At 41.0% G+C, this 25,527-nt stretch overlaps 1 long non-coding RNA gene across 1 annotated transcript in view; it reads right to left on the bottom strand.

The window, feature by feature from the left end:
* Positions 1-243: 243 nt before the first annotated feature.
* LOC308584616 overlaps positions 244-25,527 on the bottom strand; it is a 68,292-nt gene continuing 43,008 nt past the window's right edge. The window contains exons 5-6 of the long non-coding RNA XR_014006952.1: positions 11,949-11,989; positions 244-285 (exon numbers count right to left, since the gene is read on the bottom strand). This is a non-coding gene — a long non-coding RNA (uncharacterized lncRNA). The remainder of the gene's footprint in view (positions 286-11,948; positions 11,990-25,527) is intronic.

Raw genomic sequence — 25,527 nt, 5'->3', positions numbered from 1 at the left:
AATAATCCTAAGGAAATAATCCTTACATATTAACGTCTGCAATGGGGACAAGTTTATAGAAGCAACCAAATATTTAGTATTATATAAAACTATGTATATATGCTACATATCTGACAGTTTCACAACTCTTATCTAACCACATTTACTTGGAAGTAAATGCCACTGGTTTCAGTAGGACTTACTTCCAGATAAATGCACTTAGGTTTACAGCACTTTTTTATACAAGGAAACAAAAACTTACCGAGATCAGAAACACCTGTTTGCTCAAAGTTCTCAGGTTGTATCCTAGATGAAAACAAATGCATAACTTGCTATAGCCAAAGTAATACAATATTCGAGGGGAAATTCAGACTAATCCATTTTGTGAGCAATGTGATATATGATTTGAAAAGCACATTCTAACCAGCAGCTGCTATGTCAAACCCAAGTGCTTGGGGCATGGACTTCAACAACTTCTTCCTATATATGCTAGACTGCTGCCTTTTAAAACTGATGAAGTGACCCTCTCTGGACCACCAAAGTGCTTTCATAGTCAATAAATATAGCAGCCTGAAGTCCAGGTGGCATGATTGTTGCACCTTTGTGTAGCTCAGTAGTAGATGGGTAGCCAAGGCAGCTGCATTAACAATGGTGTCACATGTTGCTGGCCAGGCAGTTCCATCCACAGTCTGGCCTCTGCCTTCTGCATCAGCTGGTACTTCTGTTCCAGGCCCAAACATAGGCATATTGAAGCATTGCATCTGTGATTACGAATGAACTGATTTAAAGCGTTTATATCTTGCTTTCCTTGCAATGCTTGAAGCAGCTTACAATCTTCAAATAGATCATAAAACCAAAATTTTAAAAACAATAAAATATTGAACAACACATACTAAAAGGGAGAAGCAAAACAGCTATTTAAAAACATTAACAAAAAGCACACGAGAGAATGAAATAGCACTCAGCAGGCACCATAAAGACAGCAAGTAGAGTGCCAATCAAATATCTCTGGGAAGGATTTTACAAAGGTACAGTGCCAGGCCCCCAGATACCCCCGCATGACACAAACTGATATGCAGTATGCTGTTTAATTGCACAAATTCTGACATAGAAAGTCTTAGGAGCAAATTTTGGTTCAGGAGCTAAACATAAGCCAAACGTGGCCCTCCTGGACTCTCCCCTCCCGCTTTGAGACTTCCCTTCTCATTGGTCCTTTTCCACGTCCTTTGCCTGGCTGGACTATGTTATTCAACTGTGATAAGGCTTCTTGCCGTGCTCACTTTGGCAGCACATATACTGTAATAATGCTTCTTGCCTGCCGGGATGGAGGATGGAGAGAGAGGACTCCCTAGAGTGTCATCTAGGGAGCATCATCTAGGGAGCATCATCTAGGGAGCATCATCTAGAGAGCCTCCATACAAAGGAATGTTACATCACACATTAATGCTTTTGCCCACCCACACCCCTCGTTTTTGCCTGTAACCCAGTGGCATGCTCAGAAGGGAACATGGCTGTCAGGCTGAAAAGGACTCACCATACACCCAGCAAATCTGTAACCCGTGGAGCCACTAATGATGCCTGCATTATTGGGTTATGTTAAGGCTTACTAAGGGCTAATTTTCCCACAGGAATCACAATTACTGAAGTTTGAAATGCTGTCTGGCAGTGTCAATGCTGACACAAGCAGCACAACTGAGAGGCAAAGTCCTCATAGAGGACTGTACCTGTTAGATTGCTGCTGGAGGAATGCCATTTTTAAATGCTCTTCCCCGTAAAAACATACTAGCACTTTTCATTTATTTATTTGTGCATTTGTTTAGTTCTTTGTAAACTTCTGCAACTCACAGTCTGCCACTTGAAGTTGCAGCTGAAGCTACACGCGACATAATACAGATAATGATTTTAAAAGTGGTGGAGCTATAAAAGTGCTAGCACATTTGCAAAGCTAGCTAAGCAGGGTCCAGTATAGTTTCACATTGGATGGGGGACCACATGTTAAGATTCCTGCAGGGGGTTGGACTAGATCAGTGTTTCCCAAACTTTTTTGGGCAACGGCACACCTGTTTACTGAAAAAAAATCTCGCGGCACACCACCATTAAAGCCCCGCCCCATGACGTCAGCGCGCAGCGTCACGCCGGGAGGGACGCACGAAAGTGAAAGTTTTTTCCCTCCCCCCTCAGTCCCTCGCTCGGAATTCAGCTCGTTTGGGGCATCGCTCCGGCTGCTCCCTCTCCCGCCGCGCAGGAGCGATGCCTCTCTCTGGCTCTCCCTCCGCGCAGGCTGAGGGAGGGAGGGAGGTGCGCGTGTGACCCGTCTCTGCTGGGAGACCAAACCCAGTGAGGCAGAGTCGCGCGGAGGCGCCCAGGCAGCGCTGCCGGCTGCGAGGAGGAGCGCCAGGCAGCAGCAGGAGGCGCGGCCTCTCCTCGCCGCCGCCGCCCCGCCTCTCGCCGCCCGACTCGCCCGCCTCCCTCCAGGCATCTCGCGGCACACCAGCCGATGTCTCACGGCACACTCGTGTGCCGTGGAACACCGGTTGGGAAACACTGGACTAGATGACCCTCGTGGACACTTCCAACTCTACAATTCTACAATTCTATGAAAATACAAACAATTCCAATTTCATGACAGGGAGAAATGTTTTATGCTAACCTCCTTCCTGTAGTGCTATTTTTCAAAAAGTCTTTTTTATAAAAGGCAACTTTAAAAAGTATCTTCCACCTACAGCTTCATCCATGTATTATGAAATACTAAAAAAAAAATCAAGTGATATGAATACTTTCCATAAGACAGTTGTTTCCAAACTTTTCCCCCATGGACCACTTTAGAATTACTCAAGGCCCTGAGGGTCCTGTTGTAGCAATTGTACTAGGTGCTATATGAGTTTTAATTTTATTTTTGTGGCTTCTTTTATTTCTAATATTGTGTTGCAGTTTGCACTCCTCCACAGAATTCAGACTGTGATGCTATAAAATACAATACAAGAAACTAAAACAGCAATTAAAAAACAATATGATTATTTAATGCAGATTTACCACGGCTCACCTGAATGAAGTTTGTGGACCCCTGCTGTTCCATGGACCACAGTTTAGGAGCCCATGTATATGTTAAGCACATGGATCACTTTAATTAGAACAATATACATTTTTTAAAGTATAATTAATTTCACTTCAACACACACAAGGAGAAACTGGAAAAGGAATGGATCCCACTTACATGTCTCTAAAAGCAAAGCCGTAACTTAAGCTACTCATAACACATGGACCCAATGTGGATTAGTGGAGAGAGTGTTAGAGTAGGATCCAGAAGACTCAGGTTCAAGTCCACCCATGAAACTCACTTAGGCTGCAATCCTAACCCACTTACTTGGGAGTAAGCCACACTCAATTCATCAGGACTTACTTCTGAGTAGACATGGGTAGCATTTCAGTCTGTGACCCTTGACCACTCAGCCTAACCTACCTAAGTTACTGAGAGGCTTAAAAGGTGGATTCAATATTTGTGTCCCGGAGCTCCTTGCAGGAAAGGTGGCTACGCAGATAATAATAACTGATCTGAGATAAATGTATTTTGTATTAAAGCATCTACACCTATAATTTAGATTGGACTGTACGTATTATAAGAAGGAGCCAAGCAAGGACGTTTGAACAATGGTACCAGTTTAAGCTCCCTCCAAATCCTATGAAAAGTAATATTGCAGGTAAATCTTGTCTCCTTTGAAATAGCTTGGAGTTTTGCCACTGACCTCAAGATAACTGGGATTTCTGCCAGAATTCTTTATGTATGCTTAAAATGGTCTGCTAAATTTGCTTTGGATCCCCTAGCATACCTGACCTTTGCTTTTTGCAGAACTGCTTGGGAAAATGCACACAAGCTAACTATCTCAGCAAGATAAGGAGCCTTGAGCTGATCCTGTAACTTGTTATAAGGTGTTTTGTAAACCCATGATCAGTCACTTACTATTTTACATGGAAATAAGCCATATTTTCTGTCAACCTACTTTTGCATAAATGAGTTTAAGGTCATACCCTCACTGAATTAGACAACATATGCTTTAGACTTCAAGCCATCTTATCCAAAGTAAGGTGGCTGAAGTCAATAGAACTTCTTTAGCTGCCTCAATCATTCATTCAAGAGTAGCCCCATTGTCTGTAGTGGGATTTCAGCGAGTGCATTCCAGTTATGAGCCATGTGTCTTGAGGATACCAGTCTTCAAAAATATATGATCAATGAGTAATACATTTTCAGAAATAAGTCCATTTAGGTATGCCACTGAACTAATCAAAACACACCCCAATACAACAGAGTTCCTATCAAATACTGCTGTTCCAATTTCCAAATGTTCCAATTTCTGTTCGCCAGACTGATGTCATGTTTTCAGTTAATCTCATATTAAGATAGCCAGTTGGTTGTTGACTAGACCAGCCAGTTTTGGGGACCCTTCAACAGATTTGTTTTATTTATGTCACCTCCATCTGAATTTTTTATTATTATTATTATTATTATTATTATTATTATTATTATTATTATTATTATTATTATTATTATTATGCTTTCATACAGGCACATGTGAGCAATACAACTGACATGGAAAGGGTTTGGCTACTGTGCAAATGCAATCCCTCACACCATTAGCACTGTCTTTATAACAGCTGCTGGTGTTTGACTGTCCTGCCTCCAATTTGGGTATTATTTAGGCTAGGTTCCTATCTCCTAGCCTCTCAGCTTCACTTGGCCTGGCTTGGTGAAGTTGCATTGCCCGTTAACTGGTTCCTCGGGCATCTTGGCAGTGGGAGAATTCACAGTAGCATCAGGGAACGAAAGGAAGAAAATCCATGCTGTCCCCTCCCCAGAAACTGGACTTGTTCTCCCATCTTAGCCCACTCAAGATGGCACCATTTTCAGAAGTGAGATTACACTGGCGGCAGGACATCAAATAACAAGCCTTGCTGGGGTCTCAGGCCTTCCTTCAGAAAAAGGAGGGATGCTAGAAGAGCTTCTGATACCAGCCCAGTTCTAAGTCCTCACCTTATCCACTATGCCACAGTGTCTATCTGCAACCATGTTAGTTTAAACCTGATTGCTTGCAATTGGATGTGTGCATTTCTGTGTCCCTATTAGAGCAAACAGAAATTACATTGCAATCATGTTTCCCTACATTTTATGCATTTTAAAATTTTCGTGTGAAATCTGAGAATTGGGGGTGGATGGATAAATACTCCCAAGAGTGTGCATCAAAAGCCTTCTCTGTTTGTTTTTCTTTTATAAGCTTGAACACTGGAGTGTTTCTGTAAGAACGTTATTAAAAGGAATCCAATTTTTTAAAACAAAAAACAAATCCCAGCCTTTTTGGTACTTAACGTCTTAAAAGCCAAGCTTCTTTTTACTAGCCATGCCTATGTAGACCACTAAATTCTTTGAACCTATATTCTGCTATAATTCCAAGGTTTATTAGTAAGTTTCACCAGACAACAAAAATATTATTAGTCTGAAAGAAAGGGGCAGTGATCGAAATGTAATCTCACACTATCATGAGGCAATATCAAGCTTAATACATGTATGTAACAAGGACCGAGGCTCTGAAAAACCAAACCATCCATAAATTTACCATTTTTATTGACAGCGTGTCTTTTAACCCTAAACAGCAATGGAAGAAGACCAATAAATGAAACATTTACTGAATAACTAGCCTTATTTTCAAGTGGTGTGTGATTCCTTTCTAGCTGTCTCTAGAAGATGTTTTTAGCCTAATTTGCTCCCTAGAAATTTCACCCACTAGAGTTCTACATCTATGACGTTTCATTGCCTGAAGCCAAGTCTGAATAAGAACTTTCTTAAGATATACTTATCCTAATGCCCGTCTATAAGCATTGGGCTCCTTTAGTTTGATTTATTTGTACTATACTGATATATAGTTTGCATGCATTCTGACATCCAGTTTCACAGGACAACTCTTAAGGTTTCCATTTATTTATCTTATTTAGATACAGTTCTTGAATTTATGTGCCACATTCCCTACCAATGAAAATGGTGCCTGAAGCAGTGCATAACCACAACAAAACAATAAAAAATGTGACAAAACACAAATCTAAAAAAAAAAAACACCTTACTGAAAAACCCAGTAACATCTAAGAGAGTAGTAACAGAGCCAGGTAAAATTCCCCATAGATAAACAAAAGGAGTTACTATTATCAGCAAGCAGGAGATACTGAGAAAAGAGCCAGAGAGAAAACATGTAAAGATGAGGTGCCATGTGTCTCAGTTGGCAGCAAAGTGTTCCAGTTCATTTAAAACAGATGTAGGTGCTTTCAATCTCATGTTTACCACCACAGTGCAGAAGAGGAGAAGAAAGGGGATGTCAAGGATTTCCTTCTGCTGGATGCAATGTAGCAAATGTTAGCATCCTATCAGTTGAATTAGTGTGCAGCTAAATGTTTCAATGGGTCTTAAACACAAGTGACTTCCATTGGATTGTGTCCTTTGCATTTGAAGACTGGGACACTTATCACACCTAAAATGGTCACCACTTAACTACATCAGTGCTTTTTTCCCCTAAAAAAAAATGTTTAGGGTTACTCTCATTTTCCTACGCATACTGAAATACAGTGGTACCTCAGGTTAAGAACTTAATTCATTCTGGAGGTCCATTCTTAACCTGAAACTGTTCTTAACCTGAGGTACCACTTTAAGCTAATGGGGCCTACCGCTGCGCGATTTCTGTTCTCATCCTGAAGCAAAGTTCTTAACCTGAGGTATTATTTCTGGGTTAGCGGAGTCTGTAACCTGAAGTGTCTGTAACCTGAAGCGTATGTAACCCGAGGTACCACTGTACTGCCCCTCAATGAGTCCAAACTTAATTCACAAAATGTTTAGGCGTGTGTGTACCCCAGGGTCCCCCCAGAAAAAAGCACTGACTACACCTAAAATAATAAAAATGCAATATAATAAAGGGAGGTATGTCCAGTAGGGGTGCAGCACATTGAAATGAATGAAACAAGTGAGCCATTAGTATAGTTAAGTCCCATTCATTGTGTTGGATTCACCTATAGCACCCTGTCAGCGGCAGCCCTGCACAAGGATTTCCACTTGTGGAACAGCCCTTTCCTACTCTCCTTCTCCTCCTGTGCGCCCACTGAAATTGGCCCCTTAGAGCCAGGAGAAACCCCAGAACAGCATGCAGCAGGAAGAGAGGGGGGACGATTCCATCTGACAAGCTGAAATGCTTGCAACAAATGGACTGATGGGAAGAATATAAAATTGAACTCCACCCGTTGTTTTCAGTGGGACTCATTCGCAACTTACTATACTTGGATAAAGGCATGAGGATGAGATACAGTGCAGTCACAGCAGATGTTCACTAGTGCCACAGGGCTTGTCTATCCTCCTCTTCCCCACTCCACCACATTCCCTGCAAAAATCTTCTCTAGAGAGTTTGGGAACCACCGGATGTCCCACTGTACTAGCAAAGATCCTTTTGCACAACTGAATCTCTCTCTCTAAATGTTTAATGTCTGGCCAGATCCATTATCATGAAAGTGATTAATGCCCTAAGCTACCCGCCCTTCCCCCCTATACTGCTTAAAAATAAAATAATATAAAAATATAATATAATGTGTGTGTGTGTGTGCATTATCTGCTATTTAGTGCACCCACAAACACAAGTCAAATGAGCAGCTTCTTGCTTTTTTACAGCAGACTGTCACTAGTATGCTCAGATACATGATTCTCTTTGCAGCTGAGAAATGAAGCTCCTGCATACAAAAAAGAAGTGGCAAGGGAGACGGTTCTGGTTTCGGCTGTTGTCTCAGGCACATTCAGTATGTGTGTAGCCTAAGGGCATAAGTAAGCAGAGGAGATAGAATGGACAGGCCTTCCTGTAGTACAGTTAAGTGTCAATCTGCTATCCAAGTAATATGTACAGTAACAACATCTAGAGTATTCCCAGAGAGATCAATATCAAGAGTACCTTTGAGAATTTCTATTATTTTATATTTATCTATCTTGGGAGAATACAGAAGCCTGAATCGGAAGCAGTGCTCTGGTTGTCATTCGCTAGGCTATATAGACCCTATCATAAAGGAAACAAAGTCCTTGTGTCAGAAAAGCTGCAAACTATATAAATTTAGGCTGCAATTCTAAACCCACTTACCTGTGAATAAGGTCCATTGAATTCAATAGGATTTACTTCTAAGCAGTCATGGCTAGGATTGGGCTGCTGTCCATCCAGCTTGAATCAAAGAAAATGATGATCCCAGAGCACCAATCTGTAAAAACTGTTGTAATTTTAATATTTGAAGTTTTATTGTGTCTAATATTTTGCCAGGAGCCGCTCAGAGTGGCTGGGGCAGCTCAGTCAGATGGATGGCATATTATTATTATTATTATTATTATTATTATTATTATTATTAAGTGGAACCTTGGTTTTTGAGCGTCTTGGAAGCTGAACTATTCAGAACCCAAATGCCAAAAACCCAGAAGTGAATGCTTCCATTTTCAAACTCGCCTCTGAACAGCTTCCGAGGCGTATTTCTCTATTTTCTCCATTGAAATTGCCAACCACCCATTGCGCCTCAGTTGTCGAAGGTTTCGCAAGTCAAACGGTCTTCCAGAATGGATTACGTTCGACAACCGAGGTTCCACTGTATAATAATTAATGAGAATAAAAGTGGCATGAGGCATGGGGAAATTAACAGATACCTGTTCCCTCTTGGTGCCTGGTCTTGTGCACTTCTAAGTGAGTATGTGTGCATAGAAGAGTCAGAAAATGTGGGGTTTTGTTGCTATATGCAGTGAAGCTGGTTGGGTGTATTTCAATTATTTTAAAATATTCACATTCTGCCAGCCCTATGTACCCCCAACACAGTTTGTGCCTGTGTGTGAACTTCTGAATAGGCCTAAAGTGATTGATTAGCCACTAATAACACTTCCACTCTTTAAGGGCAATACTGTTGAAGTGTCTTTCTTTAGGTTGCACTCCTGAACACACTTACTAAGGAATAAGTCTGACTGGATACTATGGGACTAACTTCTGAGTAAACCTGCATAGGATTGCACTGTTAGGTTACAATCTCTGTGGTTTTCTTGGCTAGTAAAGCAAGGATGAGACATTCACCAGACAATAGCAATTTGAAAATTATGAAGTATAATGACTCCATGAGACGTAAGCTTTTCCAGTCCATGACTGTATTTATATGAAATGTGTTGTATAACACATTGCACAAAATGCGATGTACAAAAACCCATTGTTCTTCTGCGATTTGTGGAACTGCAGACCAAGTAAGAAGACATAAACCACCGACACCCTCAGAAATTATTTGCTGGCTCAGTCTGTTAAAGGTGCACCACATAAGGAAAAAAAAATGTAAATAAAACAATCAGGTTTTGCATTGTTGCCCTGCAGTGAAGGTTGAAAAGAAACACTGTGCTTTAGAAAACATTTGATTTTAAGGCCTGGGATATGTTAATTAGAATATTTTAAGTAATATGCTTTAAGTGTGTGTGTGGGGGGGAGTCTTGTCTAGACATATTACTAAATGTGCATAGTAAATTAAAGGCGAGGCTCTTAAAACTTATACAAAGATCTCATTTGCAACTAAGCATGACTAAAATGGTATTTTCATAGGTGTGATGATTCCATTAGGACGATGGCAGACTGTGCAAGACACGTCTACTCAAAAGTCAATCCAATTGAGTTCAACAGGGCATACTCCCAAGTAAGTGTACTTTAGGCTAAGTTACAGAATGCTAAAACTGTTAAACTACAAGATTTAAAAATACAAAAGACTTCTCATTTAATACTTCTCAGGATTGCTTGAAACACTTTCTGAATTTGGGATACAAATACAGTGGTACCTCGGGTTAAGTACTTAATTCGTTCCTGAGGTCTGTTCTTAACCTGAAACTGTTCTTAACCTGAAGCACCACTTTAGCTAATGGGGCCTCCTGCTGCTGCTGCGCCGCCGGCGTGCGATTTCTGTTCTCATCCTGAAGCAAAGTTCTTAACCTGAAGCACTATTTCTGGGTTAGCGGAGTCTGTAACCTGAAGCGTATGTAACCTGAAGCGTATGTAATCTGAGGTACCACTGTATATTCATATATGTCTGAAGTTGCCATTATCTTCTCTTGCCTATATTTATGCTAGTAAAAGCTGCGGCCAGAGCTTTTGTGGGATCTCAAGGCACTCATGATCATGCAATGTCACTTCTCTATATGGTTGTGGCAAACACTCACAATGAATATTTTAAATTGCATGAAGTTCCACTCAAAGCACGTGTTTGCACCAGAATGGGGACTTCAGTTTGCACTAGAATGGGAACTTCAGAATATGGACCATCATAAATAAAAAAAGCTGTTGTGGTACAGAATTTGTTTGGATTTCATAGGTTCTCAGATATTATTCTAGATTCCATAAAGACTAAATAGTGGGCAGAATTTGACTTTTATACGGGGTGTTGTGTGGTGGAGTTAAACTGTGGTGCAACTTGTGCAAATAGGTGGGAAGAAGAGAAGGATTGCATTTTGTTGCTTCATACTTTTTAGTGTACTAATCAATAGCAATACAGACCCAAAAAAAATTTGTAAAAAAACTTGCTGTGTTTTTGGCCCATACAGTGGAACAGTAGGCAATGGGACAGGCAATCCTTCCTGTGCAAACATTGTTTGTATATGAAGTGAGAAGTGGTTAGTCAACTTTGTCCCACTGACATTCCCATTGTTGTGCTATGTTGTTCTCTTCTTCTAGGCCTTCAGCTAGCAAAGAGAATTTTAAGGGCTTTGCAGCATATTCCTGTGAACTTCTTTTATGAATTGTGCCCATGATACCCAAATTCAAAACCAAAAGCCGGTTTTACACAATACAGTGGTACCTCGGGTTACATACGCTTCAGGTTACAGACTCCGCTAACCCAGAAATATTACCTCAGGTTAAGAACTTTGCTTCAGGATGAGAACAGAAATTGTGCAGCGGCAGCTCGGCGGCAGCGGGAGGCCCCATTAGCTAAAGTGGTGCTTCAGGTTAAGAACAGTTTCAGGTTAAGAATGGACCTCCAGAACAAATTAAGTTCTTAACCCGAGGTACCACTATATCCTGAACCTGGAGAAGTAGCTCCAGTTGTCACGGAGGCCCCACTATAGACATGTATAGCATCTGAATACATGTATTAAAAGATATTGCACTGATGTAATTTAGCCCCAAGTGTAAACTTTCTCTCACTGACTGTAAATTTGATAAAACTAAAAATAAATCACTTTGTTGCTTGTCCTGTGTAAAGGCAGAAATAATCTTATCGTAGGGCCTGAGGGCTTGGGTGTGTGAATGTTTTTTTGTGAGTGCGTTCATTGGGAAAGTGGGGGAGGGAGAGAAATAACAGTGTTCTCATATATCAGCAAAATACTGGAGATAGAAATCTCTGCTGTTGCTGAGCTTTTCTGTTCCGGGCCTAGGAGACCTGAATATTATTAAGGGATCTGTCGCAAAGAGCATCAATCTGGCATGTAGTTGAGCCAGATATCTCTTTGCCAGGAACTGGGAAGGGGAGGGGAGAAAAGCTATAACAGCAGGCTTGCAGTCAAGGAATGGCAGGCTTTGCTTTGATTCAAGAAAGTCTGGGCACAAATATCTTCCTGGACAAGGATAACATCATGGACTTTGGGGAGCATATTAAGTCACCCCCTGCCTGAGCCTTGGTAGCAAACCTACTTGTGAAAGATCCAGTTTTGGATTCATTTGTTAAGGGCTTGAATGATGACTCTCTTTACTTTTCAGCATCCAGATAATGTGGTTATGATAGCAGGTTTTGCTGTGATACTTAGGGAAAATGTCTAATTAATTTCAAATAAAGCAATAAGGCACAAATAAACAGAAACACAAAGTGAACAGCAGGCAGGATGGCTTAGATTTTTGTGCCTTTCCTCAATAATACTTTCATTCCTAGATTGGTCTTCTTTATTCTTGCTTATTTGTAAAACCTACCTTCATTTATTGATGTAGCAGGGTTGACAGTGGTCATTAAACTGTGTGCTAAAAGAGAAATAAATAAGAGTTGAATTAACTACTAGGAAGCTTTCATGTTTATATAACTTCCAACAATGGCTTCAGCTAATATGGCAAGTCAATCGTTTACAGCAGTGGCTGTTAATGTGGTACACTCAAGATGTTTTGGGTAACAACTTCCATAATCCCTAGTCTAGGTTTTGTACTTAGACTAGTGATACCCAGGCTTTCGATGTTAATTTGTTTTAAAGGAACCTAAAACTATCTACTATGTATCCCCTGGACATTACAAATAATTATGAAACCACTGGTAGAATCCACACTTTGTTTACTGTTCAGGTGTTCTGAAACTCATTGTGGCTCTATGTAATCTGAGAATGCACCCTAAAATGTACTCAACACTCCCCTGAAACTTCACACTGTAAGGGAAGATTGGTGGCAATATTGGCACACTTGCTTTCTTTATTTAACCACCCCACTGATAAATTCCAGTGGCCACGGGACTCAGCAGAATATAGTTTGAAGGCCACTAACTTGGGTGAAAGCAGGGAGAAAAATATTAAGGTGTCAAGTGTTGCTATCACACCTTCTTTAAAAGGAAAATTCTCTATATTAACTTATATAGGCCTTTAATCCTATGGTGTAACTTGATGTAACTTTAAGTATATAGAGTATATTCCTTTGCTGATAATTTTATATTTTCAGAAAGAGCAGATATCCCTGTGCAGTATCCCAGTCCTAGATAAAGATGCCTTGGTGGAATAGCAAGGCTAGCCCCCATGGTCTTTATAGTTATGCTCTGATGTGTGAATTCAAAATTATCTATTTTTCTTAGTTGGAAGAAAAAGAGGAAGAAGAAGAAGAAGAAGAAGAAGAAGAAGAAGAAGAAGAAGAAGAAGAAGAAACAACAACAACCACTTTTAGACCTGCTTTCAGTCTGGCTATATGGAAAGGAAGAAACACATAATTATATTATCAGTCCATGGATAGATCTTTCACATGAAGTGTAGGATTTATACCCAGATAGCAAAGCTCTTTCCTGTAGCATGATATGCATAGCAGGAAAAAAAATATTAGCAAAGAATATGCTAATGGATGGTAATTCGTACACTGTGATCAGTGTAGAATACTGTTTACAAGTTCTTTTGTTCGGTATTTTATTCTTGGCAAAGGGGAAAAAATAACAGATCAAGAGAATCACTGCAACCTAATTTCATATATTTTGCTGATTTTTGGAACAAAGGAAGAGGAACTGAATCTATGTAACTCCAGCACAATGGATGTACTTCTGACAGAAAATACTTGTTTTGTAAAGCTTTTTCCCTCAGATAATTTTTCATGTCCCCTCCTCAGCATTTGTTCATTTCTCCACTCTAGCCAGACTGTCAGCTCTTTGGGAAACAGGAGCCAATCATTGGAGATTACCATTCTGAAATCTCTTTGTTGGCACGGTTTGCAAAGTGTTATTCCTTTAAATGAATATGACCTCAAAATTAGATGCATAAATAGAGATGTCGATCTTCAGCTATCAGACCAATTCCTTTAAAGGAGTAAAAGAATGTGACTAAGAACTAGCTGAAGCTCAACAACAGCATTGAAGAAGGAGCATTTATTTGAGTGCTTAAATAGATACTTAAGAGCCTAGCTTTGCACAATTATTAATAGACTAGAATGTAATCAAGTTATCACAAGGGAATTTAGAGCTGTTCTGCACTTTTCCTATCAAAATGTACAGAAGCAACCTAACTGATGAATTTTATTCTGGACCATAATATATCTTGAAGCTGATGAGGTTATCTACCAATGCTTGAAGCAGTAATAAAACAATTACACTAACATTAACACCTTTTGATAAATAGTTCTCACGTCTCGCAACACTCAGCTCATAACTGATATATGGCTTCTTGTGCTGAGGAATATTAATCTATGAAATCTATCTTATCAAGTGGATTTGGCCATATTTGATAGAAACATTTAACAACAAAGGCTTGTGAGGATGAGTTTTCTGACCACAGCTGCTAACACTGAATCAGAGAGTTGACTCCTGAATACCCTCCCTTATCATTTTGGACACAGGTTGTTGGGCAGCAGTGGCAATTAGAAGGAATAGAAGCTCCACCGCCCAGTTAGGTTGCTGCATAGGACTTTGAATACTAGCCATAAACTGTGAAGGAAGGGGAAAGTGGCACGGAACAGGAATGGTGCTACACATCTGGGGTCATCAGGCTCCACAAGTCTGAGGACGACAGCTGTAGCAATCAGCTGTAAAGTGTTTAGAGAAAGGGATTATTAAAAGCTGTGGAAAACCTGCCAGATCATAAAAAAGGCTAAAGAAGACATGTTGTCTTTTCCTGCCCTGGGAATAAGGAAGTTTGTGAAGAACAGCTGAGAATACAGAAGAATCAATTTTTGTGCCGAGTTCCTTTGATTAACAAACTGCCTGGTGGATAAGGATGGCGGGAACAGGCAAAATGAGATCAGGAGCCAGGGGGAAGAAATATCAGTATTATTACCATCCTGTCCTTGCATTGTTATGACAATGTAGTAAATGAAATGGAACCAAATGGTTTGAATCCAACATCTGGAGAGACACAGATTCCCCACCCACTTGGGCACTGCCCCCAGTCTGCCCCAAACTGTCTGCCTTCTTATTTACAATGTCCAGGGGCAAGGGACAGCACTGCCTGTCAAGTTACTCTTCCTTAGTCTCAATGGTGCCTTCATAGAACGCATAAAGAAAGACAATGGGAACAAAAGTAGAATTAGTTGGCCCTCCTGTCATTGGCTATGCCTTTACCTACTGCTGGGCTCCCTGCATTTCAGCTTATCAATCCAAATGGGCAGCAGCCAAATGGGCAGTTCCCCACCATTGCCCAATTGCAACCAACTGTGCCACAGCTTCCAACATTTTGGTCCATCCTCCCTCTCAAACTACCATTTTGTTTCACTTTGCCTCCAAATTGCTGCCGCCAATTACTGCTGTTGTCTTAACTTTTTCTTCTCCAACTCCAAGGTCTTTACAGCGATGTCAATAAATGTTTTGATATTTTAGCTCATCAAAGCCCTTTACTCAGAAATGACAAGGACACATTCTGCAGAATCTTGTAGTCAGAAGAAATGATGATTGAAATTGATTTGTATTCCATGGTTGTTTTGCATTTTTTGGGTAACACCAAATATATGGACCAAACAGTTGAGATGGGACTTCTGGAAAATGCAATTATATGAATGTCTGTAACAGGAAAATGTTAATAAAGGGCAGCCCATGGAACTGAGGTTAAGTATTTTCATACTTCTCAGCTAACCCAGTAATGTTCCTGAATTCTCTCCATAATCTTGCTTTACCTCATTAAGAAAAGTGCAGTTTGAGGAACAAGAAATAGAACTTCAACAGGGAGAAAGGGGCTGTGATTTCTAAATCTTCAGTCTTAGCTTTCTGAAAGTAGTACAGTATCTATCAAACCCAAGTATAAATTTTATTTGTAAAGTTTGTAAACAATGACATGTTCCAAAAAGAATGGATCCTTATGTTTATTAAATTTTCTTCTAATGATTGCTTAAATATTTTTATATAGGATGATCTATGTGCACATTAGCTAACAAAGTTAGTGTGGTGTAATGCTTAGAGCATTGGACTAGGACCTGGAAGACCAGGGTTCAAATCCCCACTGAGCCATCAAGCTCACTGGGGGACCTTGGGACAGTTGCCCTCTCTCAATCTAACCTACCTCCCAGGGTTGTTCTGAGGAGAAAACGGGGAGAAGAACCACCATAACCACCACCTTGAGCTCCTTGGAGGAAAGTGGTATATAAGAGTAATAAATGAATGAATAATAAATACAGAATTACACACACACGCCTTATAATCCAATATTCAACATAGGTTGAATACCCCCAAATACTACTGGACTACAACTCCAATCATCCCTTTCCACTGGACATAGTTGTTGGGTCTGATGGTACTTGGAGTCCAATAACATCTAGAAGGCCACAGGTTCACCATGCCTGCCACATAGGAAGAACAAACCAAGAGCTAGGACTAAGGAACAAGCAACAAATCAGAATGAAATGAAAAATCAGGACTGGAGAACAAACCAGATAGCATAAAGAACATGCTAGGATGGAGTAACACACCAGACCTAAAGACCACCTTGTTGCTCAAGCAAAGCTCATCCAGAAAAAGGAAGCCCCTTATACTCCTCCTTTCTTAGAAAGATTCAGCCTGGGTGTGTGGAATCAGTTCAGAAGGGTCTTCACTAAAAAAGGCTCTTCCAAGTGAGGACAGCCACCGCCTGTTCTACTAACCCTGATGGCTATGTTCTACTGCCACTATCGGGGGGCAGTATGATTCTGAACACCGATTGCTGAAACCCACAGGAGGGGAGACTGCTGTTGCACTCAATTCCTGCTTACATCCTTTCCACCTTCAACTGGTTGACCACTGTGGCAACAGGAGGGGCCACGGCCTGATCCACCAGACTCTTCTTATGTTTTAGTGGTTCACCACAGACAGATTCCAACAGCTTTGATACCTGGATGCTGCTAACACAGTGGTTTTTGATACCATGGACTATATCCTCTTACTGGACTGCCTGTAAGGGTTGGAGTTTGGAGGTATCTGAAAGGCACCTCACTGCATCTTGTGGATCTTTCACATACAACCTGGAACAGATAGATACTATGGTTGTGAGCAACCTATCTAAACCATACTGCATCTATGAGGCAGGGTGCACAAAGGAAACTTTAAAAACCCAAAATCCCTTTTGAATAGATTCTTTCACTGCTGTTTCACTACACCTGCTCTGATGCTGGCATCTATTAACATTCCACTGAAGCAATTGGACAGGCCGTACCTGGTACATGCGAAAGAACAAGAGGTGCTTTCTACATGGTCTCATCAGGACCATTCAAGCAAAAGACAAGCAGTCAAGAAAGGAAGAATGCCCATTAAGAGGGAACAATTTGTGGAATACAAATTCTCATATAGTCACATGATATTTTCAGGAGCAACAATATACTTAGAACTAGATCCAGTCACAGTTAAGCACTTTTAAGTCCCATTGATTCCAGTAGAAGGGAGTTAAACTCATAGAAGGGTTAATCATGAGCTGAACTCTTTTTCCAACAAAATAAATTGATGAAAGTTAAGCATATATGCAATGAAACCACTGAAATAAATTGGACTTAAAATGTCTCAATTTTGACTGGAGCAGATCCAATAATTATTCCTTAACTGTCTTATATAGTGCCTTTATTAAGTGAGATCTTAGAATTTTGAATAAACACTCATAAACTAATAGGACGTTTTGCACTGCTGTATTTTGCTGTGCAGATTTAAATATTTCTCTTCCCTCTGTATAATCAAAGCATAAATTAATGGGAATTCTAAGAAACCTAGAAATCAGTTTTGAAATCAGTACACTTTTGAAAGATTCAGCCCACCATCTTGGTTCAAAATGGCATCTAACTGTATTGAAACAGAGAAAAACCTGCTCCTTATCTCAGGAACCACCATGTAAAATTTGGTTAAAATACACTCGTATTGGAGTGCTCTGTAGACTGATAGCTGTGGTCTTATATATACTAGCCTTTTGTGCTCTTTCAGTATTGTCTGATGCTCCTAGCACTTCTTCTAGACTTTTTTTGGACTATTATATATTTTCTGTTTTAACGCCTTTTAGTTTTTTTTAAAGGTTTTTTTAAAAAGATTTTAAATGATTGTACCCCTCCCTCCTTATGCTGGTCTACGACCGTAATAAAGTGTTGTTGTTCACACACACATGTATGAATGGATAACATAATTTGTTGGCTTTAGGGCTCTGCACAGTCCCTCCCACTTGGGTTTCTAACCTGGCCCAATTTGCGGGAGGTACTGCAGTGCTGCTGTACATGCCTGGCTGCTGTGCCAGACCAGCCTAGCCTCCTCATTCTGCAGACCACCACCCCGGATCAAGTAAAACAACAGAAATACTTAATGAGCTGACCAATCATGTCGGTTCATGCTCCCCTCCCGCATTGCTGTCTCCAGTGTGTCCTGGCTCAGTGTGGTTCAGGCCACACTGGTTGCCACCTGCAAACATTCCCAAGCATAGACCAAAACCTGCTCCTCAATCTCAGGAACGGTCATGTCAAATTGGGCAACGATATCTTCAGAGGCAGCCATGTTGGTGCACTTTAAAAACTGAGCCAATTGGGCAATGGCACACCAAGCTGGGTGATGGTATCTTCAGAGGCATCCAAATCAGTGGTTGGTTTGTCTCCATGTTATGCATCTTCATTGCAGCTTGCTGCACTATCATGGCTTTGTTTACTGTTCCTGCTGCACCCACACCCTTCTGCTATCTGATTTTGCAGCCAAAATCAAAGGGGAGTAAAGAAACACAACCAATAGGATTGTAAATATTCATTCATCATGATCACCATTGTTTATAGGTATCTTTTGAAAAGAGGATTATTTTCCCACCGTGGAGAAACTAATTCAAAATCCCAGCAAGATTAGCTTGCCCCAGTCATAAGGCAGAGGAGCAGCTGCTAGGAGCCTGCTCCCCCTTGCTTCCAGAATGAACTTGGCTGTGCTAGTTGATCAGTTGCCCTGTGATTGTAAAGGTGAGGGGATGGGCATTTGGCCATGAGCCAAAAATGGAGGGCTACAGAAAGGTGGTGTCTATCTTTCATAAATAGAAATTAAGAACACAAAAAGAGCTCTGCTGATTAGAACAAAAGCCATCTGCTTAGGGCCGTCCCATCCAGGAAGCAGATTGAGGCAGTTGCATCAGGCGATGGAATCCAATGTACAGCGGCACAGGTGCACCTTCCTGCTGCTGCCAGAAAAGTGTGGAGAAGCAGCTGCAGCAGCTTTTGGGTTCCGGCAAGATCCCAATATGATTTGCCAGGACCCCGAAGCCTCAGCCGTGTGACCCTGGCAAGCCAGGCTTCAGCAGGGGTAGCAAGGGAACCTGGGAGGTGAGCAACAGAAGGCACATGTACAGGGCAGCACCATCCCGTTTCACCTCAGGTGGCAAGACAGGACAGGCCACCCCTGCACTACTCCAGCAACTTATTCTTACAGTGGTCAACCTATGGGAATCCTGTGAACAGGACCTGAGTGCAAAAGCACTGTCCCCATCTTTGAGCCTCAGCAACTGGTATATGTGGTTGTCTCTTTTTATTATTTTAAAATGTTAACAGATATTATTGCGGGCTACTTCAGGGATGAAGCAGGGAATAAAATATAGTCTACCACTTTGAAACCTCACCTCTTGAGCCAGTGGCAGCAGACAAAACTTTGAGGGAAAGCAAGGCGGCGGGGCTTGAACTCCATGGCAGATTAGCTGCTATGCACACAAAAGATCCCAGTCCAATCATCGGCTTCTCCACGTAGGTCTTAGAGAAACCCCCAGACTGAAATCTTGGACAGACACTGCAATTCAGTGTGGGCAGTACTGTGCTGGTCTGACTCACAGCAGCTTCCTGTGTTCCTATGATCTACCTATGCACACACACCTTTTAAAACCATAGTTAACTAAAGCAAGGAAATTTGTCCCACTCCAGGCAAGCATAATTGACAGCAAGGCAACTCCAAACCAAATAAGTCTTCCAGACGTTTGCAGGGCACACAAGTGTTTGTGGGTTGTCAATCAGGCATGCCTCAAACAGGCACTTGGCGTAGGCAAAGGCCACAAATCAGAGCCCACTGTGAACCAGATATTTTAGGTACAGTTCTCCTAGCACTTGGGACTCAGTTTTTTCCTGGTTCTAAATAGCAAGAAGGAAGTTCCAATTATGTGTACAGATGTGATCTGCAGGATTGTGCCTGAGGTCTAAACGGCTTTTGCCGTTCAAATATAAATGCAACTATGCTAGCCTGAGGAGGCTTGCTCTAGTTGTCCATTAGTGCAGTGCAAGCGGGGGGCGGGGGGGGGGGGACTCTAGCTTTTGTTAATTGCTGGATTCAGATCTGACTAGACTCCCTACCTCAACCCCAAAGCGCAGCCTGTTGAGGTTAACCCAGGGACTGGACCACAAATACAACTGCCTCTTTGCTTCTCCTATTGTCTGAACTTATCTTCAGACAGCTATTAAAACACAATATGACCTTCCTTTCAAGGCCATTTCAGAACTCTCCCAATACCAATATCAGTGTGAACTTTTACCTAGACAGTTGGGAGTGGGTGGGAACAGAGATTCTTCTGAACTTCTCTAGACAATATAAGAGATATGATATTAATACAGAGAACAATTTGTACAGGGGAAAATGGTTTGATGCATTCTAGAACTTTCCTCCCCACTTAAATGGTTATTTTTTGTTTATTATATGTCTTAAAAGATGTACAGCTTATTTAGCACTCTTAAAAGTTACCTGTGCATGAATGTGGTTGTTTTCTGAAGCACATTCTGTACTTGCCTTGCAGGGTTGTGTGCGCGCGCCCCCACCCTTCCCTCGATGGTGGATTATAAACCTCAATCCTAGAAGCAGCCGAGTCTGAGAACTCTTGCTGAATCAGCAGAGCTGTAAGAGAACACAAACACCCTAATGGAGTTACCGAGATAACTAATTTGCTCAACTGAGTCCACAGTAATTGGCAGTTTGCAAGATTGTGCCTATAGAGAATGCAATACCACATAGTATTTCTGTTGTGGTATAGACCCAAATGGACAATCCCCCCCCCCCCACAAATGGTAAAATCATAAATGGGTCAACACCAATAAGCTAGTGTCTAAAAAAAACGTTTCTCAAATGTTAGGACTAAAAAAAACCCCAGCATTACCAACAAAGGGATATTACTTCAACTAATGCTTTGAGGGCATCTCATGCATTAACTAGTTATAATCCTTCCAAAAACCCTGCAAGGCAGGGATGGGGAATGTTCTAACCCTCTGGATATTGTTGGACTCCACCTCCCATCAGCCACAGACAGCACAGCCTATGGTCAGGGATGATAGGAACTGTAGTCTAACAACATTTGGAGAGCTGCAGATTCCCCCTACCTGCTGTAAGGACAGTCATTTTTATTATCTCCCACCCACAGAGACTCTTGAAGAAAGTAAAAATCAGTTCAGTATCTGCTTTAAGTCCGGTTGGTGTCACTGCCCTTTGCTATTAGACTAGGGTGGACTATGAATCTCAATAAAAGGAACTGTGCATCATGGAACCAGCTGAAAAGAATCAAAAGGCTGTCTAATCTAACCTGCTGTTTTAAGAGTAGACTAGAAAATCCTTCTAGTCCGCAATGTGGCCTAAGCAGAGAGCGAAAGCATTGCAGGAAGGCTCTTGTAGAGCAAATACCTGAGAATGAGTTCTGCGAAGGAGCCAAGCTACACACTGAAAGTTGTTCCAGTTAAAGATGCCACAACACTAACCTCAATAATTTAGAAGATGTGATTGCCTGTGACAGGAACATTTTTCTCCCAAATGAGTGCATAGTGGTTTAAATAAATTTAGATGAGGGGAAATGTTCTATCATGTCCCTCCTTCACCCAAACCTCAAACTAGTTTGGAGACAGGAGAGGAAGAAGCCGTTTTACACCAGATCAGACTCCCCACTTCCCCATCTGATCCACTATTGTCTGCTTTGTGTTTCCCTGCTCCTTCAGAGCCTTGTAGTCTCCAGAGCCTTTCCCACAATCTGCTACCAGCTCCGTTTTACCTGGAGATACCGTGGAGTGGGACTGGCACTGTTATGTACTGAAGTTCTCACCCTGGGCCAGCAGGGGGATACTGTAGGTAGTTATGCAAATGAAGGATCGAAAGTGACGTTCAGTGATTGGATAGTTTTAGAAAGTTACAACAGTTACGTTGTTCTGGAGCTCTATATAAGCAGGCTGACTGAGCCCTTCAGTTCAGTTCTGTCCTGGCCTGTGAATAAACAAGAGCTGTTTGAAGAATCACTGTGTCGTCTGATATGTTCACCCACAACTTAACAGGCACCTTCTGCAAGCATTTATGCGCTCTACCACTGAGCTTTGATCCATCCCTAAAAGGACCGACTTTTAGATGTAGCTTCATTTTGGCTCAGTTCGCTTGGGTAGCCCTACACAACGCAGAGGGGTCAACTCAAGAACAAATCCAGACTCAATCCAGACATTCAGGATAATCTAAATCTCACATATTTCAGTGGGAAAATTAAAGATGTGCTTAACTCTCCCCCACTGAAATTGAAGGGTTCCTGTGGATGAGGTTGAGGCTTCCTATTGCAGATGTGGAAGTCCGTTCCTCATCTAACTAACATTACTTCTGAATACTTTAGTGTTTGCATTAAGCAAGCAAGTAGACAGTATGGAAGGAAACTTTAACTTAGAAAATGGGGAATCTTTGATGCCATTAAATGTTTTTTTTCTTATTCAAAAGCACTCAGAAGATGATAGATAAGTGGACTGGCTGATGTATAAATCAAAGGTGAATAAACTGCTGAACTGCAGGTCCTCCTAAACTGTACTACTAATTATAATTTAGCAATCATGCCTCAACAACAACATCTCTTGGACTCCAGCAACCACGGTTCTGAAATTATTACACACAAGTACAGTATCCCTGCTGAAATCAAATGAATCACACAATGAGTAGATTCAGAATTGCAGCTACAGATATCAGGTGCATATTCAGATAAGATATACATTATCAAGTGTGGGAACAACTAATATTTTTGCCACGTGACTAGGTGGAGCATCACAACGATGAGCAATTTAGTTCTGTGGTATTAGTATAGCTATAACATTCTTTTGCGCAATATGTGGAGATAAACACACACACACACACACACACACATTTGTTAAGGTTTCAGTTTGTTTTAAGTGTATTTGTTGCTTTTGTGTTTTGAACTGTTTTTAATTATCTTCTGTGTCCCCTTGACACAGTGAATTAGAAAGTGATTTAGTAAGTCACTAATACAAATAATAATATACTACTTTGCATCACAAAAGCTCACAAAGGGGTTTACAAAGTGAAAGCAAAAAATAATAATATGCAAAACAATACCAAAAAAATTACCTGCAGTATGGAAAACATCAAAACAATAAACATCAAACTCCATGACGTAGAATTGCATTCAATGCACTGATGCTCAGAGCTCACCCATATTTCCGTTTGCCCCTCCCCTTTCCTCTGGCAGGTTCCTAGAGCCCTCCCACCTCCTCCCCAAAGCTGGGAAAATGCTAACTAGGCTTTGGGAAGGAGGCGGGAAGACTCTGGGAAGTAAAACGCCTCCCTTCCCAGGTTTTGGGAAGACAGTATAAAGGCTGAGGGAGGCATTAAATTAAATGTTGCCAGGGGACACCAAAAAAGGCCTTGAGGGCTACATGTGGCCCTCGGACCATGTGTTGAACCACTCTGTTCTAGGAACCACCAGTGAGAGGCGAGTGCAGGGTAGGGACTAAAGATGGACTGAGAAGGAGCAGCATGTATCAGAGCTACCACTCCACCCCAACACCTCATACACCCCATAATATGGAAAAAGAATGTATATGGTTGTGATATATAACAGTACATCCCATTCGTACTCAGAAATAAGTCCCATTGAGTTCAATGAAGTTTACCAAGAGGTAAATGGGTATAGGATCACTATAGTATTTTACTATGCCTACCAAACACAACTATTAGTAGGTATTCATCAGTAGCCAAGAAATACATTTCCAAGGGAGTTTTTTAATACAAATTATTGTGTTCACCATTTTGACTGGCAAATATCTATAATAAAATTATGTTTCAAATTCATAACAGACCAGCACATTTTCCATAGTGCATTTCTTCAGGGTAATGAAGTCTTTACTGCTAGTGACCTTATGACAGCACATAGACTCCTAATTCTTTCCTAAAGAATTAGAGAGAAAATGCCTGGATTTTCTGTGTTAATTATGATGTGTAGATTAGTTCCAGAGCACAAATTTGTATGGATATGGATGTATAAATGTACATACGTGGTAACCTTCAGGGCATGGTGTAAAACTCATATAATTATATAAACTGTTTCAAAATTGGGAGCTACATGATTATAGGGGCAGTTAAAGGCTGGAAATGAATGGTTTTTAAAGAAACTAATTTGCATTGGTTTACTGTGGAGTGGAAATATGGTACTATTATTTAATATGAAGAAAATATTTATTTATTTTAAGTATGTGTAAGCTATGACTTCATCTAAAAGTATATATCAGTATGGGATATATCAAACTTTAAAATCCACAATGGAATATGTGATATTTACTTGATACTTTCTATTACAGCCCATGTTGATTATGCTTAAAAACAGACTTACATAGTCAAATATGTCATGTTTCGCAAGAGAGAGATAAAGAGAAGCAATTCATGATTCAGCCAAGGTTTCGCACTTTTAAAACCTGTTTCTTTTCAATTGGTGAGTTAATAATTATCCTGAATAATTGTCTGTTTTACTAAATTTACATAATTGCCTCATATATAAAGGTTTTTCAAAATGAAAGTTTATATTTTCAGTAAAAAAATGTATTGCCATCCATAATTAAAAATTGTTCAGAAACACCAATTCTATTCCAAATATCTTGTTTCTTCTTAAAATATGAGCTAAAATAATCTATGTGGTTTCTTTTAAAAAAAACAAACAAACCCTTCTAAATATCTAAAATAGCAAGATTAAAATAATTTACTACCTTTGTCTTTTTAGTTGACTTTCCCTAGCATCTTTCTATTCTGTCTCAAAACACGTTATATTAAGCATGCATTTTGAAAAGCAGTTGTCTATAGTTCTTTGTAATATAATACATTTTAAGAAAACCAGCTCTTACTTCAGAGCTGGGATGGGGAACTTGCGTATGCCCAGATGATGTCAGGTTTAGCGCTTCTCCCACACAAGACATGAACGCTGGCAGTTTAAGTAGCTGAGGTTTATTTCCCAATAACAGGCTTACAGCAGTCCAAGCTCCCACAACTCATCCTTCGCCGTCAGAGTCAGTTGACTCAACTGGCTTCTGACCCCTCCCAGGGCCAGATTTACACCACGTCCTCCCCCACCTCCTGCTGGCCTGCCTCTGCTCTAATCGCTTGTTCCGCCTCCTACTTCTTGGCAACTCAGGTGCAGCCAATTCCTCCTCTGAGGTTGGAGACTCAGGTGCAGCCAATTCCTCTTCCTCTGGAGATTCCTCTCTGCTGGGCGTGTCCCTGACAAATGCTATTGAACTCCAGATGTTGTATAGCCAATTGTTGGGGATTTGGGGAGTTGTAGACTAGCAACATCTGGATGACCACAGGTTCCCCAATCCTGATTTAGATGCGTTACATAAAAATGCTTTTTAAGGCAATACAAGCGTCCCCCCCCCCGCCTTCGCAGGGGTTACTTTCCAGGCCCCTGAGCACATAAGTGAAATTGCGAAATGTGGGGAGCACCCTCTCTGCCACTTTGTCTTCAATCCATACTCAAAATACTGTATCCAAAAGATATCCACAACTAGAATTGAAGCTCTGGGGCTGGCGGTAGGCTTGAGGACATGCGGAAAAGTAGCTGCTGCTGCGCTACCCTGCACATCAGCTGCTAGGTGGGGAGGCTGAGCAGCATAAACAAAGCTCCATTGGACCGTCTGTCTCTTCCAGGCT

Source organism: Podarcis bocagei (genome assembly GCF_964188305.1).
Source record: "Podarcis bocagei genome assembly, chromosome: 4".
Classification (NCBI taxonomy): Eukaryota; Metazoa; Chordata; class Lepidosauria; order Squamata; family Lacertidae; genus Podarcis; species Podarcis bocagei.
This window is presented reverse-complemented; position numbering and strand designations above follow the sequence as displayed.